Source organism: Caloenas nicobarica, chromosome 11, assembly GCF_036013445.1.
Source record: "Caloenas nicobarica isolate bCalNic1 chromosome 11, bCalNic1.hap1, whole genome shotgun sequence".
Classification (NCBI taxonomy): Eukaryota; Metazoa; Chordata; class Aves; order Columbiformes; family Columbidae; genus Caloenas; species Caloenas nicobarica.
This window is the reverse complement of record NC_088255.1, coordinates 12,938,546-12,960,282: the sequence shown is the minus strand read 5'-3', so window position 1 is coordinate 12,960,282 and position 21,737 is coordinate 12,938,546. Positions and strand designations below refer to the sequence as shown.

The window sequence follows — 21,737 nt, the reverse complement described above, 5'->3', positions numbered from 1 at the left end:
TGTCTGTCATTCTGGGTGCTAATGCTCTGCTAAAATAACTCATTGGGAGCTGTCAGTGGGATGTTTACATAGGCCCCCAATCTTTTCTTCATACAAGGAAATTTTTTACTGGAATTCATCTTCTTTTGATCTCACATTCAAAGCAACAGCAGCTTGATAGACATGCAAGTCTGAAAGCAAATCCAGACGCTGAAGATAAACCGCCAGAGTATGACAGGCAGGAGCATCTAAAGCTTATAAAAATGAAGAGAACAGCATGTCGTCTGAGTATTACAATAGCAGAAATCAAGAGACATATTAGGTGGAACTGATCAGCCACAAAAACAGTTCAAAAGGCACATCATAGAAACAGAAGACTAAGCTAGGGGGAAAAAAAAAATAAAAAAAATAAAAGGAAAGGTCTGCTCTACAGAGGCATCACCTCCTCTCTGAGCAACACAGCGTTTCCGCTCCAGCATGTAAACTTAAGGGGGAAAAAAGAGGAGGGCTTGTGCCGTCTCTACTAACTCAGCAGTCCTTACCTTCAACTCACCAATTAATTTGCCGAGCGTACATTTCAATTACATGTTATCCAAAGCGAAATAAAAACAGGACACTGTGCCGCTTGTGCCTGGCCCAGCCTTCCCAAGCAGCCCAGGGATGGGGAATTGGTGCCTCTTGGTTGGGGCACGGGAACCGCATCCCCCCGCAAGGCCAAGAGGGGCCCTGGGCTCAGCCCCTGCCGTCGGGCCAGCCCCTGCATCTTTCAAAGGGCTGAGTCGTGGGATGCTCTGGAGCTCTGCCTCTTTCTCTGGTGCAGAAATATTCGTTCGGAAGGTAATTTTATTTAAATTGAATTACGTGTGCCACGGAGTCCACAGATACATACAGAAGATGGCACTTGCCGGGAAACAATTGCTGAAACTTCTGCTAGAAACCCATACATTTTTAATTTTTCTTCCCCAAATAAGCTTCTTATTCTAATTGAAGTCAGCAAATATAATGAAAAAGTAATTCTCAAACAATTTTGTACTTAGAGATGTTTGTTAACAAACACTGAACGAGCAGCAGTGTTAGGTTAAAGGGCAGCAGGATTCCACATTATAATTTAGCCTGCGGTTATTTCTGATTAAGAACACCCTCCGGGACAGCAAAGAAAGATCTTCTTTTGCAGCAGGCATAGCTTTTAAAATTAGCCTCTTCTGCATAATAAAACCAACAGGAAAACTGTGGATTTAAAACTGTATTAACCAATTTGAAGTGGTGCAATCAGTTTATGTCTCGCTTTCTGCAACACACCATTCCCTGCCTTAGTCAAGTTACAAATATAAAAATGCTTCCTGGATTCTGAAACTGTTGTAAGAAAGTCACCTTCTGTCATGCTTATGTAGCTATCTAATGTGCTAAAGGCTGATTATTTATCTTTAAACTGTACTAGCTTAATCTTTTAAGGTCACCACTAATCTGCTCCAACCTTTTAAAAAATAGCAGCTTTCAAGACTTACTGCTGGAATCACTAAACTCAACACTGAATGTCATTGTAACGGATACATTAGCCAGAATGAGTGCAGTTTTACAATGTAAACACCAAATATAAATCCCCACCTAAATGAGAAGAAAAATACGATCTCCATGCCAGGAGAAATGTCAGTAAATAAGATCAACACCGTATTATTTCACACAAATATCATTCCAAATCATGCTGCTATTTCTACCTCCCACCCCGCCCTTCCCAGTGCAAAACAGGCAAAACTTGGGTATAATTTAAAGGATCATTAGGTGCTTTATCTTTTCCCTTCTGCAGCAGCAACTTTGCATGCCCGCTGCAAAGCCTCCCGGCCACATTTGGAAGTCACTGTAAGTCCAAAAACCCTCTCGCAGGTTATTTTATGTGCGTTTGCTGCACAGTGGCCCTTCTACAGCCTTTTTTCTTTTCCTCTAGACTTCTTCTGGACTTGAATGTCACAGTAGACCTTGAATGTGAAATGGCTTCAAGCTAATTGCTCTAATTGCTTGAAGATGTGCAGGCAGGTGAAACCCGATCCCCTTGGCCATTGTAGAGACCAGGAACAACACAGGAATGTTTACACAGTGGTTTGAGTTTAATAGACAGTAGAGCTGAGTTTCAGACAGCTAGCAAAAACACAGCTAATAGGTGACCTCTTAATGTAGCCCTCCTTTTTAAAAACAAAATACAATTTCATTTTATACAAGGCAGTGTCCCTAAATGCCAAGGTTATCTGTTTGACTTTTTGAGTGAGCACGCACTGCGTTGCACCTGACATTTATACCAGAAACTCTATCCCAAACGCATTTCCCTCCACCTTAAAACAAAAAGCACTTTATGTGTCAGTCACCTTACAAACAGATTAGAGCTGGATGGAGTTTCCTAGTAAAGTGCAGTCATTTTAATCTAAAATTGAGTGGTTTTCACCAGTGTCATACTCCTTTTGCCCAGAAAACACATGGCAAGGGATGTAACCTGAAACACAGCATCCCTGCATCCCCAACCCGGGCACGCACCCTCCTGGCAAGGACCAGCACGAGCCCTTGGTGGGGTCTTCTGGAAAGGCAAAGTACAACTTCTAATGACTTTTACTGCTTTTCCAGAGCTTCCAGTACATTTGCTACACACTGTGAAGATACAGACTGGCTGCAATACACTTTTTCAAAGGTGCAGCTTGGTTTCACACACGGCACAAATTCAGCAGCAATTCCTCAGGCAAAACTCCTCCTGACGGAGAACTGCAGCATTTGGGGTCACCGAGAACCAGGTTTGCTTTCCAAGAATCACGAGGGAAGTAAAACACGCTTGAAACCAGCCAAAGACTGGCGAGCAGGTATAGCACAAGAGTAGAAAACGAAGCAAAAAGAGTGATTTTGGCAGTAGCAGTAGCATAAAGGTATTTACCGTAAGTCTAGTCCAAAAAACAAACACTGGAAACAGGTAATACCTAATACTCACTTTCCTGGCACAGGCGCTTTGAGTTCTGTTGCCAATCTTAAAAAACAGTTAAAATTGCTTGCTTGGGTGAATATTAGCAGGGGAATGACATATTACCTCCCAGACAAATAGGAATAAATAAAGCAACATTTATGCAGGAAGAAAAAAGAGAAGGCAATCTTAGGAACAAGACTGGAAAAAGCACAAATGCACAGAGGCAGAAGAGGGGAGGCCAAACCAGCGCTTATTTAGTACCAACGAGAATGGAAACAACCCCAAGCCCCACAGCCCTGCACATAAAGGGCATTTCCAGTCTGATCTTTGCAATTCCGCTCAGAAAGTTTGAAATTCTCTGGTACCTTATACTGAAACTACCACAGCCCCCCAGGCAGAAGCAAACAGGAGCGGGAGGAAAGCTGCTCCAGCCACTTCTGGATGCAACCGCGGATCGCAGGAAGACAATAGAGGCTGGTTGCTGTGCTCTACCTTGCCTGTTATTCCCAATCCTCAGAAGCAAATGAGTAACTGATCTTAAATAATACAGAACAAAGGGAACAATAGGAGCTAGAAAGCAAGCTGGGATGCTTGGGAACATGCCTCTTTCTGTTGGGAGACAATTTCGCAGGCGCACACACACATGCACCGAGTTGTTGCCCCGTGTCCTCTCCACATCACCTCCAAAAATCTCAAATTCCAGCAGCCGTGGGGTTTTAATAATTTTTTTTTCAGTATCCCCCAGAAGAGAAAAAAAGAAAAAAAGTTCAGAACAGGAAAAAAAAAAAAAAGAGCACAGTGTCAATTTAAAGATTTAGTATAAACGAGTTCAAGCCTGTGGGAGGAACGCTAAGTGGAAAAAGTAAACAGGGTCCCCCGAAGTAGCTCCCCGGGAAGCGGAGCCGGCAGCCAGTGCCTGGCACGGTGCTGCCCCGCGCCCGGGGGTCAGCCCAGCTATGCTGAACTGACAGGTTCAGTTTACAGCAGGCCAGCACTTTGTTTGGATATACTGGCCTTGCTCACCGCCAGCTTAACAACAGATGGCTAGAAAACTTTCATTATGTTGCGGAGAGTTGAACTGCAAACAATCGGGGAAAACTGCGAAAAGTTTAACTCCCTGCAAGCCGAGTGGCGAAGTGCTGGCCACGCCAGCCGGCTTCTTGCTCCCACCCCGGCCGTGTGCGCCTTTAAATTAATTAAAGCGGGGTGGGATGATTAATCATACCTGGGCACAGTCCTGGGGATGCTTGGGGGGGGGGAAAAAAAAAAAAAAAAAAAAGAATTTGCAATTTGACAAGGTCATTTCAATAAAAGTAGCATTCCAGAAGAAAATGGACTTTGATGGATTGAAAAGCTGATTTTAAACCTTCCTAAAGCCTGTGGCTTCAGGGAGGCTATAGAAAGTTTCAACCATGATCCCCCAATCAGGGTTTATCAAGAGCTTTCTGACGAGTGTTTTTCCATCTCCAGAAACAGAGCCCCCGTCCCTCAAACTCCCACTTCAAACTTTCACACTCGATGGCAAGAGAAGGCCGCCAGATAATCTAGCACACAGATCTGAATATGATTTATCCAAATCTGTGTATAATTTAAATATTCATTAAATTGATTCGATTCATGTGCACCCTGATATCTCTTAACGCTCTAAGGCAGGTTGTAAATGCACCTTCCGAGGTTTAATTCAATTGACAATCTTATATACATCTCATCACTGGAAACACATTATTTTATATTATTCAAGAAATGAATGAATCTGTTTTCCACAAATGTATTTTAAAAGCGACTCTTTCCTGTTATTGAAAGAAAATTGTGTTTATTACTCCTTTAGCATAGTGTAAACTCATAAACGTCAACAGAGAGTACAAGGAAAACTGTCAACTAAATATTGTTTCCTTCATGAGCTGCTCTTCCAAGTCAATTACGCCTTTCAACTTCTGGGGCATTGTATGATAAACTGGCAGTAAAAATCATTCACATTAATATACCATGGTGCCTTGCCTGCAAAAGGTAATTAAAGAAGTAAATGACTCATAAGAATAGACATATTAGCTGCAAAATGAAAGGCAACTGAGCTGCCACATGAAAATATGTACCATTAAGATACTGCATTTTCATATTCCTGTAATCAGCTTCAGTAGACTAATGCTTATTTAATCCAGTTCTCTGCTAAGTCCATCAACAACTGTTTTTTGCTGTTTTCTCCTTGACTGAACATTATGTGTGCAGGTTTGGAATAAATACCGCAATAAGATTTTTGCATAGTCAATTGAAGAACAGGTTTTTTATCTTTTAAAAACTATTTTTCTTTCCCACCAAGAGGAATACAGCAGAGAAGGACACCGAGAAAATCCCCATTTTCTGGGGTTCTTTCAGTGCCAATACGCCTTGGCTGAAATATACATGCTGTTCCAGCGTGCACCGTTTTGATTCGTGAAAGGGAAAAACAAGCAGGAAAAACAAGCAAAATGACTCCATCGTGCAACTTTCCTATTCTTCACGTAGGAAACCCTTCGCCGTGTTAAAGCGGGTTTCCATCAGAGCTGGAAAAATCAGACTGACTTTCTCTTTCTCAAGCCTGTGAGGCCAAGGGGGGCGCGGAGAGGAGCGGGGATGGCGGAGGAGCTGCAGACACGGGCTGGGCAGCCCCGAGGGCATCGCCCTCCACGCACATCCCCACGAGGTGTCTTCCCCAGCCCCGGCTTTTGGAAAGCTTCAGACGACAAAAAGACCCAAACTCCAAACCCACACAGACACGGTCCCGGCATCCCGCCCTGGCAGCTGATTTTTGGGAACAGCCCTGGCTGGGAGCTCGCTCTGCCTTTGGGTGACGTGTGGTGTGTATCCCACACCAGCCCCTGCTCTGTGGCCATCGCATGAACACCAGCCTTTTGGTAAAGGGTCTTGGGTTTAACTTGCCAAGCTGTGTCCTCCTTCACCCAAGGGGATTGGCAGGGCGATGGTAAAATTCAGAGGACAAAGTACACTTGTCACCATCCTCCAAAATAACACCCTGCAAAATATTCAAACATTTATAACTCATCCTGTTCACGAGCCGTAATTAAAACATTCCTTTCATCACAATAGCAGCTCTGTAAGGCCAAGATGCAAACTGCTTTTGACTGCACACCTACTACAGTTATTTCATTTTCTAAAGTATGGGGTGGAGTTAACTCCAGTATCTCAGCTATCACTGTGGTGCGACTGTTGACAAACGCTGACTTTTCTAAATGGCAGACACTGTGTATGTACCATCCATCCTTCATTTGTTGTGCCCGACAGAGGTTCATCCTTGCAAAAAGAGATCTTTCAATAAAAATTCAAACACAATGCTTTGGAACCTGCATTATATATTGCTTATTTATCACTATCGGTACAAAATAGTATAAGACTTAAAATGTAGGATCAATCGTTATTTAAACTGTATTATTGCTTCTCCATTTGAGCAGACATCACTTTGTACCCACGATTAATGAGCTCTGGTCCTTTTTCTAATTAAGGAACAAAGGTTCTTGTGTGCAGAGTATAGAGTGACACTGTCTAGAGAACACACATTTAAACAGAGGAGAATCCTTCTAATTACCTTAAAATAGGATTTTTAATATCCAGGAACATAATTGGATCAAGAAATTAGAGCATTTCCAGCAGCATTTACAAATAAGTCATTACAAAACACTGTTAAAAGGTAATAATGCATCCCTAAAAATAATGGGACCTTATGAAGACTAGTGCCTAACACTTCCGTATTTATGTAATTAACCTTTGTGCATTGATACAGGGACAAGGCAATACAGAAATTATTTCATATATGTGTATACATAAAGACAAAAAAAATGAGGAGTCGGCTATTAGAGCATAAAATACTTCAGGCTCACGCAGATTAGCATCCAAACACATAATTAAAAAGTCAGAAAGGTAACCTCGCTTTATCCAGTAATTAGGGCTGGTAGAAATAGGATACTGCCTCTTAAAAGTCTTACAAATATACCACACTCCTAAATAACCTGCACTGCTGGGAAAGTATACTTGCTATCAAGGGCAAAGCTGCTATACACTGAGGTAACAGTAAATGACAGACTGTTGTTCAAGTCCATTAGCTGCTATGTGATAGGAGCACATTCACTAGCACACGACCTGTGAAAAATCTTAGATCTCTTTAAATCTTTGAATTGGATTGCTGCATTAATTCTTAAGAACTGCAATCCTTCAACCAAGTCAAATTACCCTCATTAACAGGGGAAAAACTGCCTCTGCAATAAGTTAAAAAAAAAAGATATTTATTACCTATAATCACTTTCACGTACTTCACCTGGGAGTGTGACAAACTGGGACAACAAGTTCAGAGGCTGGCACCAGTTCAGCGGCTGGTGGGGACGGGACGGAGGGGACGCGCGCGGAGCCGCCTGTGCCTGCGCGTCCCTGCGCCCATGTTCAGTGTAAATAAATGTGCTTCTTGGGGGAAAAAACCTCAATGAATGTTCTAAGAAAAGAAAAAAAATCACTAAGAATAAGCACAGGCACTGAAGCGATCTGTGTGTGCCACTGAAATAACCGCAAAAGAGGAGGGGAAATTCTTCAGTTATTCAAGGCTTGATTAGAACACTACTTCATAATTAGGCATGTTACAAGTATTGTCATCAACCAGAAAATTCATGTACTAACTAAAAGGTCTCAGAAGCTGGCTCAAACCTTCTATTCATTAACAACATCTGCTATTAATGTTTAACCCTCATAAACATGCACAAAACGTTCAGCATTCAACAAAGATTAAAAATAAATATTTTGTTGTTCTATTTTATCTGTGTGGTGATATGCGTAGTTCTGAGAATATCAAGAATCGCTAAAATGGCCATAGAGATAACAGACAAATATTTGGTCTTTGTTGGAAAGAAGATAGTTCTTTCTCCAGTCACTGCTTCTCTGCACTTCAGATGTTACAGCTTCGAGCCAGGCCAATGCAGCACAACAAACAGCAACAGTGACATACACATACACCTATATGAGCTATGAATCATTTATTTTAAAGGTGAACAATTTTCAGGCTGACTGTTTCAAAGGACCCTCTCTGTTTAATTTTTTTTAATTTAAAAACGAGCGTTCCTGGGACAAAAGGTTCACTGCGAAACGGGGAGCTAAGTCCAGAATCCAGAAATGAGAAACAGAGACTTTCATCTTCATTTTACTCTTCCGAGTCCAGATGAGAGCCCTGATCTCGCAGTCAGGCCCTAACGGGCAGGTCTTTGCAAGAGTCTTTGGAAAGACTCATTTCCACCACTGTGGTTTTAACGTGAGCGCAGTGACCTGCTCGCACAGGCTAATTTTCAGCACGGAGACAGAGATGAGTGGTGAGCTTGTGCGACCCTCTAGTGACTCCTGGAAAGGCACCGGGACACCCTCTGTCCCCGTCCCTCTTCCCGTGGATGGGTGTTGGTGGCACGTGTCCCCAGCCCGGCTCACATGGGTGGCCCTGGGGACTGGACCAGCGGGTGGGCAGGTCCCACCTCTCCTGCCCACCCACCGTCTCTGTGCTGACCCCCAAGTCTCCACAGGGTCCAGGGTACCAGCGTCAGGTGGGTGAAGATCCAGCCTGTATACATCTGACCACAATATTTTTAATTGGCAGTAATGCCAGAATTACAAACCAAGCCACAAAAGTCACGAAAAATACAGCTCTTTTTGTCTTCAAACATGACATTCATGGCGGATTCACTGTCTGCATGTTGCAGCACCGCTCTATTCTTAGCACCGTGCCTTTTAAAGTTAGGCCCATTATTTTCTACGGTGTATCAAGATCAGTATGTATAACATATGCCATATTGTTGACACTTCCCTGGATGTACTGCATGCCATATGCCTAAAGCACTAAAAGGGGTGATGAACAGAGCGGCAATACTGAAAGGAGAACAAGATACACCAAGCATGTTGAATGAATTCAGTTATATAATTCAGCCCCTTACTGAAGGGTTTCCATACATTTAACAATCTCCTCTTTCTACCCCCCTCCCTTTTTTTTTTTCCCCTTTCTCTTGTATAAAAATGAATTTAACAACTCTCCGCTGTGAAAAGTTAACACGCTGGACATGTATTCAAAGCAAACATTTAATCACAGTGGGCCCACTAGGTCTAAAAAGTATACATGGAAAGATAGATCATATATAATCACACCAATAAAACAAACAAAAAAAGGACAATTCATACATTTTAGCAATAAACTAAAAAATAAAAAATAAAACAAACATACAGTTCTGCTCCTGCTTCTACTTGTCCTTTATTTTACCTTTCATAAATCTATACTCCAAGTTCAATTCCTAGAACTAGGGCACATGTCATCTTGCCCATCTTTAAAGGTTTATTTACTAGTTTCTTTACTAAGAATTATTATTTGAAGAACCCAGAAAGTAATGCTCTCTTACACTACAGTATTTTTGTCCCAATCTTCTGGAACAGATTATAAAATTGAAATGTAAGACGGAACACAGCCGAGCTATATTTATAACAAGAACGTTGCTCTTCAGCATCTGATCCATACACATGTGTATCCTCATTTCTATGCCATCCCTCTGCACACTCTAATGGGTACACTAGCTGCATACTCGTCATTTAAAAAAAATATATGAGAGAGAAAAAAAGTAACTGACTCATCACTGAGAACAGTTTTGACAGTACTTGCATGCAGAGCCCTGCCAGAAAGGTTCAGGCTACTCGGTTCACCACTTGTGACCAGCTACAAATGACACACCTTGGACTGAATGAACAGCCGGGAAAAACAAAAACATGCAAACTCTCAGCCCAGGTACACACTAGTCGCACAGGTGAACCCAGGTCTAATCTCCAAGTTTAGTACTTGGAGCTGTGCGCTACCTGGAGCAAGGACAAGATCAGGGATGTTCCCACTGCCAAGACACCGTGAAGGTCCCTGGGAAAAGGGAAAATCACTGCAGCAATGCCCGGCGTGTGCACGGGGCCCGTCCAGGGGAGCATCTTGCCTGGCGCAGGGGTGCCTGCGGGGAAGCCGGTCGCTCTCCCAGCGTACGGGGAGCACGGCCGCTCCTCACCGGGACGCTGCTGATGCTCTGGAGCTAATGATGCCAAGCAAAGCTGAGGCTTCCCCGTCCTCTGTCGTTAGTGCCACCATACACCCACAGGCAAGGGATCAAAGGGGCTATGAGAAGATAAGGAGAACCCATTTTCATTTCAAAACATGAGATCACTAGAGAAGATCAGTTCTGTTATGTTTCAGTGGTGCGTTGAAGGGGAATGCTGCATTTTAAATGTACACGCACATACGTATTTATTTGAGTAAGCAACATCATTAGCAACATAAAACAGCATAAGAGGAACATGGGACTTTTGTTAAAGCGGGAGGCAGAATCCTCTTCCTGAAAACATCAAAGCAGAAGAACACATGCTGATGTTTAAAAACAGTCTATGTCTAATATAGAACAGCAAGACTTTTCAAAGACCCCACAAACCAGCCAATCTCCCCCTTGCTTCACGGTATTTTCCTTAGAAACAAACCTAGCACTTACTGCTGACCAGGAATTAGCTGTCACTGCCAGTTTAAAGCATGGGTTACAGTGAGTACTCAGATAAAAATTTATATACACAAATTTCACACTGTCGACACTAGAACAAGTGGAAGTTTTGTGAGTGGAAGCACTGTATCAGTATTAGGCCAGAAGGTAAAGGAAGGCATATGTCCCAAAAAATCAGAAAGGGAATGGGTCTGGAGAAGCATGGCAGCACCTGCTCTGGTCCCGCTCTGAGCTTGCTTTGGGGGAAAACAAAAGAAAACAAAGCAAAAATGCTTCATCTTGCAAAAGCCATGACTGCACAGCTATTTGCACGGGGAACTGGTGAACAGGCATCACCTCCTGTCAGCATCCCTGGGTTTGTGCTTTTAATACATTACCCTTGGCCACATGACATCAAGTAATGGAGCAAAAAAAGCCTTTTACCTTCTGGTCTCTAACTCAGGGCTGGTCCAAGCAGAGTACAGCCAAACTTTCTACTAGCTGCTGGCAACGTTAGTTTGATGGACTTCATCCAGTTCCTTGTGGGCTACTGTCCATATTAGGAAAAAATCCCCACTTGACACTGGCACCGGGATCCGCAGACACCGGCAGCATTACAGACTTCTCCTCAGAAGCCAGGTTGAGACACACAGACCACAGCCACGCCAAAGTGTCCACAATCCTTCATAACGTTGCAAGGAACAATCCTACCAGGGCTAATTAAAACATCTCTTGCGCTCGCGTGGTGAAAAAACCCCACGTAACACCACACTGGCAACAAAAACAAAAGTAAAAAAATCCCCTAACCCACTCTGTGGTGAACTTAGTTTCCTTTTTCATGCGGCACTAGTTGATGTTCACAGGAGAGCTCAGAAGGGTAAAAGGGCATCGCTAACATGGCAGCTATTTAATTCCACCAGGCAGATCCCCGAGACCTGTAACGAGCGTCTGCTTCCTACCCATCAGACCATTAATCACCGAGACTCCTAAAAGGTTCAATTCATGTGCCCACTCAGAGAACTCATGAGATGCCTGATAGTCATATGTCATTTGAGAAGGGAACAAAACTGTATTCTTCTCTGAACTGATGTAGCTCCTATTACCAAGAGACACTCTCCCTTGGGAGCAACCAGAAGAGAGAACTGAAGGAGAGCTGACTCAAAGCTCTGCCTCACAAAGACACATAATTGATGCAGAAGGGGAAGAGAGTTGTAAGGAATCTGCCACCAAGCCTTATTTTGCCAATAATCTGGGGAACTGGTGAAAGGATTTTGAAAGTGGTGAAAAGTATCTTCAGTTTTTACTAGATACACCCTAGAGAGACAAGCTGCCCTCCAGCAAAGACTGTCCCTCCTCCTTGACTAAGAGCTTGGCAAAGCGAAGGAGGTTTTTGCCATCTTAATATTAGACCACTTCTACTATTGATTAACTTCACTCCTCCTGGGACCCTCTGAGCAGCTGGAGGTGATGCCTGGGCACCAGGCGTGCTTGCAAATCCTTTGCTTCCCTTGATTTCCACTGCTTCAAAGTCACAATCCTTACCTGCTGATGCTCTCCAAGGCCTGGGAGCTTCTCACCTGGGAGACAACTCCAACCCCAAACTACTGCACGGCACCCACGAGGTCAACCACAAACGCAGGGGGTCCCGTCTTGCTTGGGGCACGGCAGCGGTGAACCGGGGGTGTGCTGACCCCCCCGCACAGGGCTGAAGCGTGACACACATCTACATCGTCTGACAGTGCTACTTCCCGGAAATGACAGCTGAAGAGAGTACAAAAAAGGGAAATACACTCTTTCGCAGCTTAAAAAATGTATATGGTTGTATCGCTCTGCGCTTAGTGGAAAATTACGAAAGGACAAGCCATACTTCATCCTGCCCGCTTGCTTCTTCATGCTGCTTTTCTTCATTTAATTACTCCTCTACCAGGTGAACTAAGATAAACCGGACAAAAATATAAAAATCTAAAAGCACCTCAGCAATTGTTTCACATCTTCGTTACTTTTCCTGGAAATAGCCTATGCCTCAACAGTAATGTTATCCACGTTCTATTTTTTTTTTTCACCTCTAGAAAATTCAGCAATGACAATTTCTCCCTCAAACCAGACAGTGAAACTAAGTTTCAGGCAGCCTGGCATATTCACTGCCACTCAATACTTCACCTTTTTCACTGGCACCTTTTGATCTCTGAGGCTTTGGAAACACTGAGCTGAACTGATCTCCTGCTGTAATCCATAATTACCAATTCACAGCATTTTTCAACACTCTGAAGATGCCAGCCTGCTGCTTAGGAGTTAGCATACAATTGAAAAAATGCTGAAATTTGTTAGCCAATTGAGATTTTTTTCAAAATTTTCCCTATTCCCCCCAAGTGCTACAAAAACCATATTGAGCTGCTGCTGTTACCGCAGAGCTAACTTGGACGCTTGGTGCTGCACAGAGCAAAGAGGAGGCAGAGGGGCTGCTTTCAAAGAGTTTACGACATTGAAAAGGGGTTTATGATACATAAACAGCCCTTTCCAGGTTCAAAAATCCTCTTTTCCCATTCAGCATCACCATTATCCCTATCGGTTTCATCCGCCTGCAGCTGCTCCCCAGCAGGCAGACACAAAACGCGGCTCTACGGGCGACAGCGGCTCTTACCTCTCGGCGCGAACTCGTCACCGCGATGATCTCAGACCAACGCAGGAGACACGCAAACGGCCACAGCTCAGTCCCAGCCCAAACTGCAGCCCACGGAGGGGACAAAGCTGCCTGTGCAGAGGCTAACGGGGTCATCCCAGCAGCCACTTCTGTTCCCAGAACACAATCTTGGCTATTGTGCTACGGCCATGAAAAAATTAAGCTGGACAGTTAGAATTTTGCACTCTAAGTTTTGCTATGAGGCCCTGTAGTATATTTTGCTTTTGTGGCTTACCTATGGGACCTTGAGCAAAGGAAGTCCATGCTGGGAGTGAACGTAAAATATGGGACCATGCAGGCTGGAGAGAAAAGTTTTAACCAGAAGCGTTTGAATTAAACTAAGTGTTTCACCAGAGGCTCGATCCTTCATTAAGCTTGTGCCTCAAGTTCGCTTGCAAACTACTAGCGACACGAAGTCCTTCAAAGAAATTAAAAAGCCTCTTTCCCACCACGTGGATTTTATAGATGGGGCAACTGAGTAACAGAGATGAGAAGAGTTCAACACTGGAAATAACATCCATGAACTACAAACACACAAGGAGTTTTGAACATTTAAAAGTAGAACTAGATGCAAAAAAAACCTTCTCTCTGGTTGCTTACTAGCATAACTAAGCTCAAACACTTTCTGGTCCTCTCTTCAATATAATCAGTGGATTTGAAAATTGGTAAATCCTCATAATCAATTTTTGGTACTGAAAACAAGCCAAAACAATGTTCTTTTTAATCTTCAACCAACCATTAAGACACCTCTGTCCCCGTTCAGCAGGGAAGTGTGCCAAAACACCAGCATCCCGCCGGTGGGAGCGTGGCTGCTGTGCTGCAGGTTCACATGCAGACACGTCCTCCAAACCATCATGTGCGGAGAGAGACAAGTCTCACACCAACACCCCGGCCCAAAACACTCCACGGACTTTGGAGAAGTTCAGGCCCAGAGCCACATCCACGTTTTGCATCTCAAGTTTATATTTTACCCCAATATAAGGATTCTCTTGGCTTCTTGCAAAGAATGGTCTTTTAAGACGCAACATTCAAGAACCAATTAAAAAAGCTAATTTAACGTATCTCTAGTGTGTCACTAATCATTTAAAGGGCCTTGAGGCTGCTGCATTCCCACTACAGCACAGTAGCTTTCCCAGCCTGCTGGTTTTCAATTGACACCCTCTGCATTGGTGTTTTTTTCCAACTTAAGCACGATGGCATATTTTAAACTTCCCCTCACAGCTGACGTCCTCTGCTCGTGCCACCGCCGTGGGCAGGACCAGGGCAGGACACCGCTCTGCTGGAGCCCACATGGTGGGGCAAGGGGTCTCCTCTGTATCAACCACGGCACAAGGTTCAGGAGAAGAGAGAAACATAAATTGTGATGGAAGAAGTCAAAATGTGATCAAAAGAAAAGGCAGGGGTGTGATCAGGATCCCATAGCAATAACTAACCTCAGTCATTTGCCAGGGCATCTACCACTTACTGACTAATCCGAGTTTTTCTTGCAAAAAGGCAACAAGAATGACCCTTGTGGACATCCTGCCTGCCTGACCCTGAAGACCACTTGGCAGACAGAGTATCTGAGACGGGGGAAACGCTCCCTTCATCTTTGTTTGGTATCAGCGGGATTATCATCGGGTCGTTCTGATTTTCATTTTGTCCACAGCCCAAAGGGCTACAAAGCCTCTGCAGCATCAAGGGTGCCGACCAGCCCACACCTCGTGCCCTTACCTTGAGCACGGGACGGGCACATCGACCCCCGAGCGGCTCCAACCTCGAACCGTTTGTGCACAGTCCGTTACTCAAACACAACCGTCTTGGCCCCCCACCTTGGTTTCCGACACCGAACAGCAATGGGTGTTATTAACAGAAAAGAGCGGCAGCGAGGAAACGGGTGGAAGACCACCACTTAAATACACTTACCTACTGCAAGTGAAATTAATAGTCATAAAAAAATAAACCTGTTCAAAATTTTTTCCTTTGCAAATACCTACAGCATATCCTACCACCAGTGTCAGTAAGAAGTTTTCAACTGGATAACTGTTAAATGAATAGATCTGCTAAAGGAATCACACTTTTTTTTTTTTTGTGCACTCCAAGGTTATGTGTTTAGCAGGCTTCGATACTTCAATGAAAAATTGAGGTGGCAATGATTTGCAGACTAAATTAATGTTAAATACTTCAAAGAACTGGACAAACAAGTCAGCAGCAAAAATTTTATAGGTTCACTTCCTTCAAGGGAACTTAAAGAGCCAGGATTTTATTGCTGTGAATTCTAGTCACTCCTTTTACCCCTCAGCATCTGTTTGAAATATGTAGTAGACAATTGCTTTTTTGGCTCTGACTCAGGTGGTTGAAATACAGGACAAACAGACTACTGTATATAAGCTTTCCTCCAGCAATGAAAATTTTTATTAACTCTCTTGCATAGCAAACTCGGCTGCCTAGCTTCCAATCCCTACAGAATCATCAAGGAATGTGGCTAGTTATTAATTCTGGTGGTCAAGCATGGGGTGGATATGCTGAGACTTGTCTGCAATATGTAACCTCACATTTCAGAAAAAAAAAAAAATAAAAGCTACAGAGGGAAAGAAAAAAAATAAATGAGTTCTGTTTAGTTCATCATTCATATGTGTAAAATTCCAAGCTAAATACTAGGTTCTGTACATAAATATGTCAGCCTTGTCAAATGCTCCTGCCAAAGAAAACACGGCCCATGGTGGAGGGGTTCAGAATTACCCTCAGAGCCACCAACCTGCCCCACCTTCCATCCCTGTGTCAAATTTGGGAGTTTTCTCACATCGGTGTTTCATAAAAACAACCTGCAAATGCTGCCTAAAAGCAGCATCTCACCCCACCCAGCTGAAGGACCAGGGAAAAGAGAGAAGAATGAGGACAAAGGCACATGAAACAAAAAGGAAGGTCCTTGATCCCCAGGAGACTTAACTTTATTTGAAAGGATCCTGGCCACCTGTAACTCCTACATTCACTGCTTCTGCATCCTCAGCACTACCTGTGTGGTGGTGAGCAGTCACAAAGCTTTTGATCACTGAGAAGCAATGCGAGATGGTTTCCAGCATTTAACACTGAGTAAAACACCCTCTTTAAGTTGTGGTTCTGGGCTAATTTGAGCCAACCTTTGGTTGTTGTGGTGTACTACAGGTTGCTTTTAGCCTTCTGTTGTGTTTCTAATATCATAAATACCTAATAGCAGTGCTCAACATTTAAAAATAAACACTTGCCATATATTTTCTACACAAAACAACTCTGTCTGAAGTCACACTGCTCTGCAGATATCATTTTTTGTATTTTTCGTGAACACTTAACACACAGATTATTAAACGGTTGGACTTTGCTCAAAGCTCCCCTTGAGTTTTGCTATATTTTTGAGAAAGAAGGCAACAGCCTACAGCCAGCTGTCTATTTGCTCAAGCTGATTTCTGCACCAACAAATTTCATAGTTTAATGAGTCCATTCCACCAACATCATGAATCAGAGAACGTGACTGCGACGTAAAGAATGTGAAGAGCCATCAAGGGCTGCATATCGCGCAATTCTCTGTATCGTGACATGTCTCATGACACTGAATCTCCCTGGTCTGATACACCACAGCCTGAAGCAACGTCCTCACACCACTTTCTGGTCATCACACCCTATAGGTATGCATTTGACCTTCCACTTCTCTTCCAATTTCCCCAAGGAAAAGCACAGAGGAGGACATTTCTCATCCCCTCCCTACAATTGCAGTTGCTGGATGACAAGAACGCGACTCTTCTCTCTCTTATTTCTTACTGCTGGTAAAGAGCAGAGCTTCCCCTACAGCCTTCAGCTCCCGCTCACGGTTCCATGGGGAGCTCGGGCTCTCAGGCACCTCGGTTCATCTGGCGAGCACCCGCTGTGCTGCTCAGTGTCGGCTCACGCAGGGAGCTCCCGGCCCCGGCCGCCTCTCCAGCAGCTCCCTCGTAGACAAATATGATATTATGAGCATATTATGGCAGTCGTGGCCATTATCCTGCAAAACTGTGCCCAGGGTCTCTGGGCATCTCATCAGAAAGCACCGTAGATGTGGAGCCTGACAGAGACACGACTACCGTAACTCGCCCATGTCCAATTCACTCCTAGAAAGGAATTGTTCAAAGCTGGAATCCACCAGAACAAGAAAGGTCAAGCACTGTAACCCTCAGGAGACAACCTCAAACCCTCCGTCCAAGTGAGGCCTGCCACGCACGGGCTCTGGCAGGAACACAATTTTGATGCACAGCCACAACACATTTTTCCATGTCTGCTGAGTCACATCAACTCCAAAAGAAAGAGCACCCTCTCCATGAAAAAGTAGGTGCTAGATGAAAAACTACAGATTGTCCTGAGGAAATCTTGGAAAACAAGGTACAAGTCCATGTTGGAAAAGGCCACTCACAGCATTTGTCAAATTTTCCTTAAATCATTTATCCAAAACAGTCAGCAAACCATGCCAGTAACATAAATGGTAGCCCAATCGAGCTCTGAAAGCTACACCGAGAGGACTGTAAACTTCATACTCAGTAATGAGCAGTCAGCTTTTGTCACCGTGTAGATAAGGAAAGGAAATAGACACAAAGTACCCGATCATACAATTTGCAACCCTCCCCAATATATATTGGGGATGTCAGAAAGTCCACAGAGACATGACTATGGTTTAGAGAGCCCACAGTCAACCATCTTATCCATTTAATACGGTACCTGGGAGTGATACATATATTGAAACCATAGCCAGAGATGAACGGTCTTAGATGCAGAATCCATAAACTTTCCAAGTGAACAGGCCGCATCTTCCACTTAAGCATTTTCGGTTTATGCAACGGCATGGCAGAGCCCGAGCACGCTCCTCTGAGCGAGCAGCTCTTCCGTCACCACAAAAGGGCTCCTGATCTCTCCAGCTCCTCGCACCTTCTGAGGTGCCTGAATAAATCCTATAGATGCTCTACAGAAAGTTGTGCTGATCTGTACCTTAGGCAAACGAAGCACGAAATAAAAGCGCCAGATTAAATGCTACGCGTAATTCTCATAATACATTGTGAAAATAGCTAAAAGTACTGTAATAAACTGCTCCCAGGATTGCCTAGTCCTGCAGCCTTGAGCCTACAGATTCGCTTTGGTGCTGCTGTTGCCTTGCCCAGGTACGCAGCCATTCCCTTTCACGGAGGTGAGATGCTCAGCTCCAGGATCACACAGGCTTTGCCTGGCAAACGATCATTATGGCTTTAACACCTTGTGCTTCCAAAGCATCACTCTGAGAAGGAGACGGGGCAGGCAACCACATCTCGCCATTGCTCAAGCCACCGGTGCAGGTGGCCTGAGCAGGCGTCTCCTCCTCGCTGCGTCACCTCACCTTGTTCTGACAAAGCACCAGGCACCGCAGGAGTGAGATGCAAGGAGAAACCACACCGTGGGCTGGAGAGAGATGGACGAACTAGTTTTATCAGCAATGATAAAACATGCACACACATACACTTTCAAAGGTGAGCACCAATCTTCAGAATTTCTTAAAACTGTGTTCTGGCAGTTTTTTCTAGCCCAAAAGCACTCCTTGAACAACAGAACGCGACCCTGAAAAACCTGCCTGCTTTGCTCCTATTCCATTTTCTGGATAGAAGTGTGGCCTTCTAATTTAAATGTTGCCAGCTGCCATATTTAGCCTTTTTTTTTTTTTTTTTGTGTCACTTACATTCTTAATTCTCATTTAAGATTCAATTTAAATTCCCAAGATGAAGCTGGCTCCTGCAGCATGAATTTGGGATGTTCGGCAGAACAGTTCTAGGAGTTGCAAACAGCCTCAGCTAGTTGCATAACTTAATTATGGTTTATCTGATAAAACGCCACCTTCATACAAGAGACTCCAAATAACATGTTTTCCCTGAAATATCCGGAGTCTAATTCATCTGTTTTACTCCTGCCTTATGCTGGCTTAGCACCACCAGCAGCAGCGTTACACCAACGTGAAGCTGAAATAAATTCACGGAGAGACAGACACACCGCAAACACACAGAAATTAATGTGCTTTTCACTGCTGTTCATGTACAAACGCACAGGGAAAAAAAAAAAAAAAATTTCTTTTCTCCCTCGGTTTTCGCAAGTTCCTGGCTATCATTCTGAAATGTAGATATTCCCATCATGCCTCGGTGTTTTTCAGCCCCATGATGCCCTCACTTTTGATTGTGTAGATGAAGTTGAAGTGCACAGGGTATTTACTGATCCAGTTATCTTGTTCTGTGACAGGCAGAATCAATCAATCAAGGGGCCAGCTTTATGCTTACGTATTCCAGGCACATCTCCGCACTTCAGGATACGAGATCACAGTGTTATCCAGCCAAATTTGATCAACAAATGCAGTTCCCCTGTGCCACAGCAATCTCAGATGAAGATGTTATTATGTGGAACTGAGCAAAGTGATAAAGACAGTACAGAAAAGGGAGGAAAAGTCCAGCTGGACCTTTCTGACAGCCTCTATATACTATGGTAGCAGCATCCTTTTTTCTGAGGCTAAGAAAAATAGCGTATTCCCCAGCAGCTGGTGCAAAATGCTTTCTGGCCACCTTGGATTTGTTGGTACTTAATGAAAGAAACATTATGCCACGGAGTTTGCCAATATATTAAATGCCCAAATGCTGGACAACAGACTACAGACCCTGACGCTGTATTTATGGAGATTTTTATAACATGGGATGACATACTGTATTTTTCATCACTGTGTTGTGAACAAGGATACCGAAACCTAAAAGCCTAAAAATATATTTTAAAATCACAGCTGGCTTAAGCAACCTTTAAGTATGCGTAAATGTTTAAGTCTGTCTCAAGAAGAGTTGACACCATGCTTTTATTTTGCCAATAGCTTTTCACTTTGCTATTGCCCTACAGTTATTTTACATTATTTAATCCAAAATACCATCTTTTTGATTCTACCTTTCTTTGCATTTTAAATCTTTAATGGGAGCCTTTGGCAGTCCATGGGCACAATTATTAGATATCTGCAGAGAGAAATTGAAAAATTAATCATACTTTCCATTTTGTATTTCTGTACTATACATAAAAAATATCTGGTCTTAAAGCTGCATTCTGTGGTGTTTTGATATTCTCTCCCCAGCATGGTAAATACTACACAAGAATCGGTGTATCTTACATTCAGATCTCTTCAGTTAAACAGTTATAAGCAGAATGCCCTGTTCTCTTTTCAAGTACAAAATTTATTTCAGCTCATTTTTCAATTAAAAGGCATCTGCTGATACTTCTGTTATGGACTGCCTAAAAAATGGGAGTAAAAAGTACCCTAGACTAATCATATTGATGATACTGAAGTTGTTTATTACCCTTTTATGGGCTTGGGTACTTAAATTACAGTTTTTCGCAACTGTATGCAAAATGTGTAACATAATCCTTATGCAGTTTATTATAGAAACTGATACATGCATTAATCTGACCTTTGTCTAAATAGACCCTTAACCACAGGGAAAAAAATCCAAAGGCATCTATCAGCATGTGAGCAGTATCAAAACTGCTAAATCTATTAACTTTGTTTTCCTTTCACTATTATTAAACTGGAAAGCAAAATTCAACTGGAAAATTATGCCATTTGGGTTCCCTTGTCATCATGTAGTAAGTATGAGAAATATATGCGCGATAGCCAAATGGCCAATAGACAAAACACCCACTCCAAGTGACGTACTGTTTTCCATACCACTCAGACAAAATCAAAACAACAGAGCTGTTGCAAACAAAAACAAAATAACATTTCCCATAAGCATTCCAGACAGAGAAAATTTACAGGAAAAGAAAGCTGGGAAAAGACCCAGAGCGAAGCGAGTGTTTGTACCTCCAGCCATAAAACCCCCTTCTGCAGAGCTGGTAAACAAGTTTAACATGAAAAACACAGAAAGGCTGGGAATTGATTAATTGTCAAAGTTGGGGGTTAAAGATTTACAGCCGAGGGGAGGCCGGCCTGTCTGTCCCGCTGCCCGTCCCTCTGTCCCTGCGAAGCCAGATGCAGCCAAGGAACGTTTCATTCAGCAAAGAGCAGGATCCTGGCCGGTTCGGGGAAAAGCACCAGCGATAAAGCAGGGAGGGGAAAGTAAACAACCAGGTTGATTGCTTTAGGGCTCTATGTTCTGCAGGTTTCAAGAAAAGAAAAAAAGGAATATAAAATCCAGCTTTTTTTTTTTTTTTGAAAGTCCTTCCAACTCTCCGTGCAGCCTGGCGGAATAACAACTTTAAAAAGTGAAGATGTCGCTTTTTTATAGCTGACTCACATTTATATAACTTTGTTAATGCATCTGCTCCCTGGAAGTTACAGTATCTGTGTTTAGCCGCGATACCTGCCCATAAATCGCGGCAGTGCGGCGAATATCAACAGCTGCATTTTCCTATTTGAGCCCGTCAGTTTGCAGCGGCTCCATCACAGCGAATTCCTGTCAGCCGCACTCTCGCTAACACAATTCCTATGTTTTGCCTGGCAGTAAATGGACGCTCCTGCCCCAGCATCATCTAAACAACTCTGTTAACATTTGCCCCCGAGCGTCTCTCTCTTTGTCCAGTCCCTGTCTTCTAACAGATGTCATCCAAGTCTAATCAAGCATAAAATGGTCATAAATATTTCTTTCTGGTAGATTTCACATTC

The 21,737-nt window shown here is 43.4% G+C and overlaps 1 protein-coding gene across 8 annotated transcripts in view; it reads right to left on the bottom strand.

Annotated features, from left to right (window-relative positions):
* The window catches only part of FOXP1 (forkhead box P1), a 384,901-nt gene that overhangs the window by 124,374 nt on the left and 238,790 nt on the right, over nt 1–21,737 (bottom strand). The window lies entirely within an intron of this gene.